The sequence below is a fragment of the Etheostoma spectabile genome, chromosome 1, assembly GCF_008692095.1.
Source record: "Etheostoma spectabile isolate EspeVRDwgs_2016 chromosome 1, UIUC_Espe_1.0, whole genome shotgun sequence".
NCBI classification, from domain to species: Eukaryota; Metazoa; Chordata; class Actinopteri; order Perciformes; family Percidae; genus Etheostoma; species Etheostoma spectabile.
Genome location: NC_045733.1, coordinates 3,160,606 through 3,172,271, shown reverse-complemented (window position 1 = coordinate 3,172,271; position 11,666 = coordinate 3,160,606). Strand labels below are relative to the sequence as shown.

Here is an 11,666-nt window from a genome sequence, read left to right as displayed (position 1 = left end):
CCGTGTATCAGGGCCTAGGTCATAAACATGATGATGTCCGCAGAGAGCTGAAACCATTGCTTGGGGACACCAAAATATCGGACGAGGCAATCCTGAAACAGATGAAGAAAATAATGTGTGATGAAAGTGAAAGGCAGCGAAGGCTAGGTCCCGCCACCCGCCAAAGACTAACAAATGTGCACAGTGCTCAGTCTGAAATCAACGCTGCACAGTGTCCCAGTGTAAAGGAGAAGGTGCCAAAAACAGATGTGATCCAGCAGTTAACGGAAAAACTTGAACAGCTTACAAGTATGGTTGAGTCCATGAGACAGTCAATGCAGACACAGGGGACAGGACAGTTCAGCTACAATGGGAAAGGCAGAGGAGACCGCAGGAGAGAGAAACCATATGGCTGTGACAAGTGTGTGGAGCAAGATCGACCCGACTGTCCTCACTGTTTCCACTGTGGTGAGGAAGGCCACCGGGCAGTAGGCTGCCTAAAGAGACCAACACATCAGGGAAACTGGAGCCGGTCCCTGCCGAGGGACAAACAGTGACCGGGTCTCAGCGATCGTCCCAACCTGACACTTGTCATACTGACCAACTTGGAAATGAAAGACTGACAAAAGACACAAACACAAAAAAAAGACAGAAACAACCAAACAAGACAACCACTTCCTTCACTCATGATTTACCTCACAGCAAAAGGGAACGCCTAGCCAAACTCATTGGAAGGAGAGCTCTCACTCATTGTAACTTAAATGGGTTAGCAGTCAGTGCTCTGCTAGACACTGGGGCTCAGGTAAGCATGATTGATAGAGACTGGAAGAGTAAATATTTACCTGACACTCCTGTTAGGCCACTCAGTGACATCATTGGTGATGAAGACGAGTTAAGGGTGTATGCAGTGAACGGTGAAGTCCTCCCGTTCGATGGCTGGGTTACCCTTACAGTCAATTTGATGGGGAATGAGGACCCTAATCTGTCAATCACTGCGCCTTTTCTTGTCAGCAGTCTTGCCCTGGAGAGACCACTGCTGGGTTTCAACGTGCTGGAGGAGATGATACAAGAACAACCTGAAAAGCTGATTTCAACCTTTGTCGCCCTACTCTGTAATGCCTTGTGTATACCAGCAGAGAAGGCAGAGCTACTGGTGAGCTTCGCCCAAGCCAGCAGACCCCCTGTGCAGTGCGGGCGCTTACGGACAGGCAGACAGGACATTGTTATCCCAGCAGGTCAGGTAACTTGGGTCACGTGCCAAGTCCCTCCCCATATGAGCACATCTGACACAGTCTTCCTATTTGAGCCTGATGACAACAATGTGCAGTTGACAGAACTGGATGTGGGTGAAGGTCTGTTGGAGGTACAAAATCCAAGAAAACCCTATGTAGCTGTACCGGTGGGTAACAACACCAAACATACAGTTACTCTACCAAGAAAGACAGCACTTGGCAGCATCCACTGTGTTGAAAAAGTGATCGCAACAGACTCACCCCAAGCACACAAGCCCACAGTGACTGTTAACAGTGCTGTATCTACACCTGTTGACACCCGTCCATCGTCATGGCAACCCCCCATCGACCTTAGTCACCTTGATGATGAACAGAAGGAAAAAGTCAACAAAATGCTGTGTGAAGAAGCTGGAGCTTTCGCACATGACAGTGATGATATTGGATGCATACCAAGCCTACAAATGTCGATCACCCTCACAGATGAAATCCCTGTACAAAAAGCGTACTCAGCAGTCCCGAAGCCACTGTTTAAAGAGGTAAAAGAATACGTGCAGGAGCTGCTGATGAGAGGCTGGATTGTTAAATCCAAGTCCCCGTATGCTGCCCCAGTTGTCTGTGTTAGAAAGAAAGATGGCAGCCTACGTCTTTGTATTGATTATCGCCTCCTGAACAAAAAGACTGTGCCTGACCGACATCCGCTGCCCAGAATACAAGACCTGACAGACACACTGGGGGGCTACACCTGGTTTAGCATCCTTGACCAGGGAAAAGCTTACCATCAGGGCTTCATCGCTGAGGGTTCACGCCACCTGACTGCCTTCATCACTCCGTGGGGCCTCTATGAATGGGTCCGTATCCCATTCGGACTCTCAAATGCCCCAGCAGCATTCCAGCGGAGCATGGAGGAGGTATTAGGCGCGCTCAGGGATGAATCCTGCATCCCATATCTGGATGACGTGCTCTGTTATGCAAGAACATTCGATGAACATGTGGAGGCCCTCCGCAAAGTTCTCCAGGCTCTTCAACGGCACGGAGTAAAACTGAGACCTGAGAAGTGTGAACTTTTCAGACACGAAGTCAGGTACGTGGGGCGCCTTGTGTCAGCTGATGGTGTCAAGATAGACCCACGGGACCTTGAAGCAGTCAAAACCTTGACAAGCAAGACACCACAGACAGTTGGTGAGGTAAGGAAACTGACCGGCTTCCTGGGGTATTATCGGTCATACATCCAGGATTTTTCCAGGATCGCAAAGCCAATCTACGAGCTTCTCCAAACTAAGCCAGGGAAAGCCCAGATTCCAACACGTGGGAAAACCACCAAACGCCCACAGCTGCCTTCCCGAGAGCCCGTTGACTGGACCCCTCAACATCAGGAAGCCTTAGAGCAACTGGTCACTGTCCTTATAACCCCACCTGTTTTAGCATATCCTGATTTCAACCTACCTTTCACGCTGCATACGGACGCCTCAGAACAGGGCCTGGGGGCTGTCCTCTATCAGCGTCAGAATGGAAAGCTGAGAGTCATTGGCTATGGCTCGAGGACTTTGACACCAGCTGAGCGGAACTACCACCTGCACAGTGGAAAACTGGAGTTCCTCGCATTGAAATGGGCTGTGTGTGAAAAGTTCCGGGACTACCTGTACTACGCTCCCCATTTCACTGTGTACACGGACAACAACCCCCTGACCTATATCATGAGCACAGCAAAGCTCAACGCTGTTGGTCATCGGTGGGTGGGAGAACTTTCAGATTTCCAATTTGACATCAGGTACAGGCCTGGAAAGTCAAATGTGGATGCAGACACACTGTCCCGCCTCCCCTTGGACATGGAAAAATATGAGGGGGTTTGTACAGAGGAGCTCTCGAACGAGGCAGTGCGTGCTACGTGGGATGGGAGTCAGGCAGCAGAACGGGAGGATGTGGCCTGGGTTGCAGCACTTAACATGTGTTCCCCGGATCCTCCCCCGCAACCTCATGGTCACCTGCCAGCTATCAGCCATGATGATCTTGTGAAGTCTCAAAGAGAGGATCAAGCTATAGGCAAGATTATTGAGTTAAAGGAGTCAAATACAAAACTGACAGATGGCATACGCCAAACCGTAAGTGGAGCCACCCGAAAGCTGCTGCATGAGTGGAGTAAGTTGCAACTTGAAGACGGCCTTCTTTACAGAAGGACGAACCAGCAAAAGCAGTTAGTCCTCCCTCTGAAACACAGGCCAATAGCTCTGAAGTACCTACACAATGAGATGGGTCATGTAGGCACAGAAAGAGTGCTCCATCTTGCTCGGGAAAGATTTTACTGGCCCTTTATGGCTAAAGAAATTGAAGACTATGTCACCCGAAAATGTCCCTGTATCAGGTCTAAGAAACCCACGACACACACTCGAGCTCCTATGGGCAGCATCACATCAAACTTCCCGTTAGAGCTTGTGTGTATTGACTACTTGCATCTGGAAACCAGTTGTGGGGGATATGAATATATCCTAGTAGTGATTGATCATTTCACTAGATTTGCCCAGGCATACCCCACGAAGAACAAGAGCGGGAAAACAGCTGCTGAGTGCATTTTCAATGATTTCATACCCCGGTTTGGATATCCATCCAAACTACATCATGACCAGGGTCGTGAATTTGAGAACAAACTGTTCCAATCATTACAGCAGCTGTCAGGGGTTGGCCACTCGCGGACGTCGCCATACCACCCACAAGGCAACCCGGCTGAGCGGTTGAACCGCACCATCCTCCAGATGTTAAGAACATTGACTGATAGTGAGAAACTGCGGTGGAAGGATCACCTCCCGCATGTCATACACGCATACAATTCTACCAGGCATGAATCAACCGGCTACTCACCGTTTTTCCTCCTCTATGGCCGTCACCCACATCTCCCAGTCGACTTGCTGTTTGGATTGGTTGGAGAAAGGGAACCATACTCACCTAGAGGATTTGCAGAGAAGTGGGCTAAAAGGATGTCTGAAGCCTACCGCATTGCCGGCGAGAATAGCAAAAAGTCCAGTGCAAGGGGAAAAGTGACATATGACAAGAAAGCAAGAGGAGTTGTACTGCAACCAGGGGACAGAGTTCTGGTCCGGAACCTCAGCGAACGTGGAGGGCCAGGAAAATTAAGGGCATACTGGGAGAAGACTATATACATAGTCGAACGTCAACTTGCTGAGAACCCAGTGTACGTTGTCTGCCCTGAAACTGGAGACAAACAGAAAAGCAGGACACTGCACCGCAATCTCCTGTTGTTGGTGAATGATTTACCTGTCAATGTCACTCCACCCGACACCAGACCTATCCCTGAGAAGAAAACACACAACAGACAAAACCGAGGGAGAATTGCAGACACTCCAAGAAAAGCAGACAGTGATGACAGTGAAAATGATTCAGATGAGGATTCTGGCTCGGGATACTGGTTAAGGAGACCGACCGAAAGGACAGAGAAAAGTCCTGTTACTTACCAGGAACAACTCACCATGTATCCAGAGATTAGGGGGCCAGGACCAGTACCTGCAAGGAGAGAAAGTCATGCTGTACCTGAACACTTAAAAAATCCTACTGAGAAGAGACATGACGCTGATGAAAACCTGTTCTTGTTTGCTGGACCTGTGGAAGGGGAGGAAAACAATAGACACCAAGACCCTGACTCAGAAGCTCGACCTTTGACCCCTCCTGTAGAGCACACTCAGTCAGAGGTTAGAAGGTCCGCTCGTGAGAGAAGGCCACGCAGTTTTCTCACATATGAGTCATTAGGTGAACCATCAGTCCAGTTACGCGCCGCGGTTAACTCAGTGACCGGATACACAGCACCCTATATACCTGTCATGGAGGCACCTCATCACACTACACCTGCACACTCACTCTTCCCATACATTCCGCCTTTTTGTTTGCCATATTTACACCCACTCCTTTACTCCCAGACACCATACATGTCAGGCACTTACCAAGCACCAGCCACATACATTCCACCTACCATGCTTGTTTGATGAATAGAGATTTGAGAATCAAGGTTAGAGTTGAAAATGTTGAACGGTTTTGAGATAAAGATTTTTGGAAATGTCAGGAGCCATTCTTTTCTGTCAGGGAGAGTGTGATGCCCACTAAAGTGTTATCACATTTGTGGTAGTTTCTGTAATTTTATAATTAATGTTTGAGTATTTGTTCAGGGGTAACCTACCTGTTTCACCATCCTTGCACTAAAATATTTTATATAGATATCAGGAGTAATTGTGGGGGTCGCCAGCAGGGGGCAGTGTGACACTTATTGTGCTCCAGGGGGGGCTTTACGTCAGTTTGGTCCGCTTTGCGGCTCTTCCTCTTTCTGCTGAGCGAGATGAAAAACGGACGCAGAGTTTGCTTGTCTCACTTATTTCTCCTGTTTCCAGAAAGAACATATAAGCTGTTTATGTGGTGCCAGTCGGTACCTGTAACACTTGGTTGCAGTTGTTGCTGCTAAGGGTGGCCCAACCAGTTATTAGGTTTAGGGGGCAATCATTTTTTCACACAGGGCCATGATGGTTTGGATTTTTTTTCACCTTTAATAATAAACACCTTCATTTACAAATTGCATTTTGTGTTTACTTGTGTTGTCCTTGACTATTGTTTAAATTGGTTTGATGTTCCGAAACACTTAAGTGTGAAAAACATGCAAAGGAACAGGAAATGAGGAAGGGGGCAAAAACTTTTTCACACCACTGTATGTATAGAGATATACAGATAGTTAACAACAATAACCATGAGCTGCAGCCCTAAAAAACTCACAAGGCGTGCGTCAAAACATAAACAGCTTACCGTACCAGTGACAACATAAACTGCATATTCAATCATATTTAGGTAAAAACTGAATGTCTGGATTATACTGAGCATTCAGACAATAGAGAGGCTACAGACGGTGGAGAGATGGATTATGCTACATGAGTAGTTTGGGAAGCTTCTATATTACATTTTGATGCTTTTTTGCCCCGCTGCAATTTATTGTAACTGCTGTGACTCCCTGCTGATTTGCAGCTGCTGTCCTCCAAAAAGGAGCAAGATACGGATTTTTTAAAGCCACGTTTCAAATCTACTGAAGGAGTTTTTGTATAATTAGTATAATCAAAACCTGGTCTTCAGTGGAGTTTTTACATGTACAAATACAAGTCCAGTTGTAACTGGTGTTAGCGACTGTGTGGATTCAGTACTTAGTTGGACAGACAAAAAATAAAGAAAAAACTACATAAACAACAGAAAAACCTAATGCTTATATGGCAGACAGTATGCAAATTATTTTTAGGTTCCATCTCCCTTCAACTTTTATCATAATGTGAAAAGTGCACTCAACTTTCTGATGTGCTGGTGACAAGTCGAGCAGCTTAGAGAATTATCAAGAATACAATAAGACAGACGGAACAACCAACCGCAAAGGGAGTTAGTTCTACTAGCTTTAGTGTGTGTGTGTGTGTGTGTATGTGTGTGTGTGTGTGTGTGTGTGAGAGAGAGAGTAAGAGTGAGAGTGTTTGTGTGTGAGAAAGTTCTTCTCTGGTCTTATGTCTCTTTCTCTATATGCTTCCGTCTCTCTTTCCTTTAACCAGCAACACTACCTTCTCTCTCCACTCTCCCTTTCTCTCTCTCTCTCTCTCTTCACTTCTCTCCTTTCTTCCCTAGTGGTAGTCCTGGATTAGTTCCATTGCCTGGTTATCAAGTGTTGGCCTATTTTTCTCAGAAAAGTGCAGTTCTAATCTGCAGTTGAGGGTTGTCTAAGTTTGTGTGGGTGTATGTGTGTGTTCACTAGGTGTTCCCTGGAAACGTGTTTTGAGACAAGAGTCGTAAAGGAAATGTTATCCATTAGTTTCAATTGTGGTCAGTATAGTGCATTTAATAGGTAGCGGATAACATTATTTTGCATCACTTGCAATCTGTTTTTAGGTTTAACTGATAACCCATAGTATCAGGCAGAACATGCATAATCAAAATGACACTGAATCAACGATAAAACCAGTAATATATTGATAGAAAAATCTAGATGCCTTGTCTTGCGATACAGGAATTTCAGTTAACCTGCACGCTTGGATAATGTTTAATCATCAATAGATTTACGGTCCATGACTGCTCTAAAATTCACCCCAGGTATGAGTCACTATTTCACTGCCATTACATGTGACCTTAAGTGCATTTGTTTTAGACAACTTCCTTTTTGTTCAAAATAAAATTGACTCAGTTTTTCCCAGATGTACTGAAAGCCTGTTGTCTATGAGCCACATGCATACACTATGTAATTACTTACCTAGAGTCTTCTCAATCTCACGGATATCACTCCCAGTGACCAGTAGTGCAGAGTCATCAGCATATAAAAGCAACATTTCACTGCAGCTGGCATGTCATTTATATAAACTAAAAATAAAAGGGGGTTAAGTATTGAACCCTGGGGTCCCCCACAAGTAATATCCTTTGGATCTGATATGGTCCTCTCAACATCTCAAACTTGAGTTCTTCCAGTGAGGTAAGAGGTGACCTATTTCATAGCAATATTTCTGAAGCCTATACTCTGTAGCTATGATAGTAGGCTTTTTGCAAATCAAGCCCACATACTTTCCTTCATCAACGTTTTGTTGAATATAATCAAATAAATGAATAAGACAGGTTTCAGTAGAATATGCTGCTCTAAATGAAGACTGAAGTTCATACAGTAGATTTTGTCTGACAAGGTACTCTTCCACTTGCTCATACAAAAGACGCTCAAACACCTTCGATATGGCTGTCAGAATTGATACAGGCCTATAATTACAAACATCTGATCTGCTATTTTTCTTAAAAAGGGGGACTACCCTGGCCCTTTTTTTGTCGCTTGGAAAGGTACCCTGACTTAAAGATGAATTTATTATATGGGTGAGTACCCTAGAAATTACACTGGCACTGTCGCTCAGAAATCTGTACGGAATAAGGTCCTGTTCAGTGGCTTTGTTAATTGATAATGTGGATAGACACATTCTCACCTTCTCCTCTGACACAGGGCCAATCTCAGAAGCAACAGGAGTAACACTGTGGTACTGTAAAATCTGTATAACAAGCTCAATTGACGGCTGTATAAATAGCCAGAAACCTTTGTATGTCTGCAAAAAAGTAACAGTAAACAAATTATACAATTTCTTAAAAGAAGTTTATATATTTGTAAAATATTACAATTAACTAAATTAAGAATTAAGAAATTCCTTGGATAAATTCAGCTCACATCTTTAATAAGTAATGTTCCTTTTTTGTGAATTAACACTTTATTAATTTTTACATTTTGACTACAGCGGCCTATAACAGCTATAGTAAATATAGTTTTAGATATATAATACTATATTTTATATTATGTTTCATGATACAGTAAATTAATTAGTACATTACATACAGCTTGACAAAGCCAAAACATGAACAATCAAACGGAAAAGAGAAGAGCACCAGATGGTGAGGAAGTGAAGAGGGAAGAAAAGTAAAGGTTTGACAGCAGAATAAATGAATCAAAAACTAAAAGTTTGTGATCAATGAAGCAAATGGTAGTGTGTGTGCATAGACTGTGCGTGTGTTGGTGTCTCCGTGTATTGTGCAGTGCAGCTGAACTCTTTATCTATGACAGACAGACAGACAGACAGACACACACACACACAGAGTCTCCATCTCTCTTTATTCTTGTACTTTTTCGGTGCATTATTTAACCATTATTATTAATCTACTATCTAAATCAGGAGTACATATTCCTCCCAGCTGAATTTGTACTGGTCTATGAAAAGTATTACCTCTGGCACCGGTAGAAGCTGAGGCTGCAGACAAGGACAGACGTGTCCAGAAACTGCTAACCTCCTAAAAAATATCATTAGAATGTATTTTGAGTTTTGGCTTTATCTCATGGTCTTAGTGCCATTTCAGTGTCTTATTTCAGCACGATGAGAATGGAATACTTCAGTGGAAGAAACACTTCCAAACAAAGGTAAAACAAAAGTACATTTGAATAGTACATATTACTTAACTTACATCGGTAAAACATCTATTCAAAGACGGATCATCTGAGATTTAGAAAAGGTATCTTCTTAACTTAAACTTAATTAATATGTCTCCAACTATATTGCAGCAGTTCGGCCCAAGCTCTTATTCAGATTAACATGAGGGTAAGTGCAGAAATGGTCTATCTATATCTTTAAATCCTATAATCCAATAATCCCATCATATTTTAAATTATGTTATCACAGTTTGCCTTAAAACCAAGTATAGAAATGTAATACTAGAATGTGAAAAGGGTGTCTAAGAATAAGCTGTAAGGAGCAAAGATCAATGGTGAAAACAAATACAACAAATACACAGCAATAAAAAAATCTTGTCCTCAACACGTGATGAGGACCACTTCAGTGCAGGTAAGGTGTTTCTAATAGCAGAGGTTTAGCAGAATTTAGTAGAATTAGTAACAAATTAAAGGACAGGATAGATTGTTTCAAGTTTTCTTTAGCCACTTATCCATAAGACATTGAAAGAGTTAACGTTTGCTGTAATCATATGTCATTACCAAACTGTAGCTGTGAGTGAAGGAAAGTCTTTTGATAGTGCAAAATAAACTAATTTCTTTGGCCACCACAACAAATGTCCCATCAACTGTGAAAGAAATTATCAAGTGGAAGTGACAGTTACTTTTAAGTTGTAAATTTCACAAATAGTATATGAAAAACGTATATGGCACAAATCATTCCTCTAACTGGCAACATACAAGGCAGTCCCTCTTTTGATGGCATGCCTTTTATCATCATTGTGTAATCATTTTGTAGATTACATTTCTAACCTAGATAATGCAAAAGCTATCAAGATAATGTTGGCAACCTTTCAATTTTCTTAGATATAGTCTTGCGACCTCCATATGTCAGCATATTGAAGTATACCAAGTGGGTAAATTCCAAAGTTACTGTCTTTATAGTGCAACCTTTCTTCCTTGGATTTCCCTGGACAGTGTTTTCTTGCTGAGCTGCAGTGAAAGGATAGTAAGCATAAGTCCCTTATTAGCTGGAGGGATTTTGCCCCTTATCACTTATGTTGGTAGGCCATTTCAACAGGATTGATTAAAGCAAGTAAACCTGTTTCAATGTTCATATGGGCACCTGCCTATTGTTTTAATAAAGACATGAACAATTCTGAACCTTATCTTGGCCCCAGCACAGTTCCCCAAAGATATTTTGCTAATAAGAAGGTGTAATTCAGATTAGATACAGTTACATTTTCCAGCCATAACAATTACAAAACCTAAAAGGGTAACTTTGCATTTTAATTTTAAAGTCACTATGTCTAAATGTCGACAAAAGAAATTTGCCAATATAATGGTATTCCAGGAAAAAACACTTTGGCAGACAATAATGCTGTTGTTATGAACATAGTGGTAGATGTTCATTCAGATAGTTAAGACATAAAACCAGTGTCCTTGGGTTGAATGGATATTCAATTCCAAGTAAGGATGGATGAAAAACACAAAAGATTTGGTGTGGATAGTATTTGAATTGATAAAGGCCTGAGGAGAGAAGAAATGTTTGCACCCTTTCCATTCATGCCATCAAATACATATGATGGCATGAATGTTTGTTCTCTTCTGAGGAGCTCATTACTTTGCTGGAGTGTGGGTCACATACAGAGTAAAAAAAATCTCTCTACATCAAAAAGGTATCACTTAACTTGGTCCAAGTACAGCTTAACAAACCACTTCTGCAAAAGCAACGTGCAGCAGCTGCAGAGGATTCACAGTGAGCTGCTGGCACAGGACCCGCAGGGTACATGACACTAAAAATTTCAATGGTTTGCCCTGTTGTACCCTCTGACCTGACTCCATAATGGCTCTCTGTCTGGCTCTGATAAACTAACTTTAAGTATGATAAAATCTAGCAGCACCTTCAAATAGAACATCTATTTCTTATCTTTATCTTATAGTAGGACAAATTATTTAAGTGTAGGTCAGAATCAGAAGGGTTTGTAGAATTGAGACTGTCTATGGTCATTGGAAACAAATTCTCAAAATTAACATTTTTTTGTTTGTCCATGCCTCTAGAAAAATAGGAGAGTTTTCTGATCTGACGCCACTATCAGCAGGATGACATCAGTTTGATATTTCTTACAAAACCGAATAAATTTACTGTTGAAAAATGTATATTCATATTCCACACATGTATCTTAATACACCACTTCATCATTGTCTGGAAAGCCACTCCTGTGCCTTTCTTATAAGACTCATGCTGAGAGCAGGCAGTGGTTCTTGTATGAAAGAGGCTTTTCAATTTCAGAAATAAATATTTTCACACCGTTGATATCAGTCCTTAAAGTGAGTGGGATGGAGTAGAGTTTCCGCTGCTGACGCACAGCTGGGGTTGGTAAGACGAGGCCACAGATGCCGGGTCAGCCCTTCTACTATATACAGTATGAGATTGCAGCATTCCCCACACACAAGGTCTGAGTGCAGTTGGAGGG

The 11,666-nt window shown here is 42.7% G+C and overlaps 1 protein-coding gene across 1 annotated transcript in view; it reads right to left on the bottom strand.

The window, feature by feature from the left end:
• The window catches only part of csmd1a (CUB and Sushi multiple domains 1a), a 70,897-nt gene that overhangs the window by 51,938 nt on the left and 7,293 nt on the right, over nt 1–11,666 (bottom strand). The gene's annotated exons all lie outside the window — the stretch shown is intronic.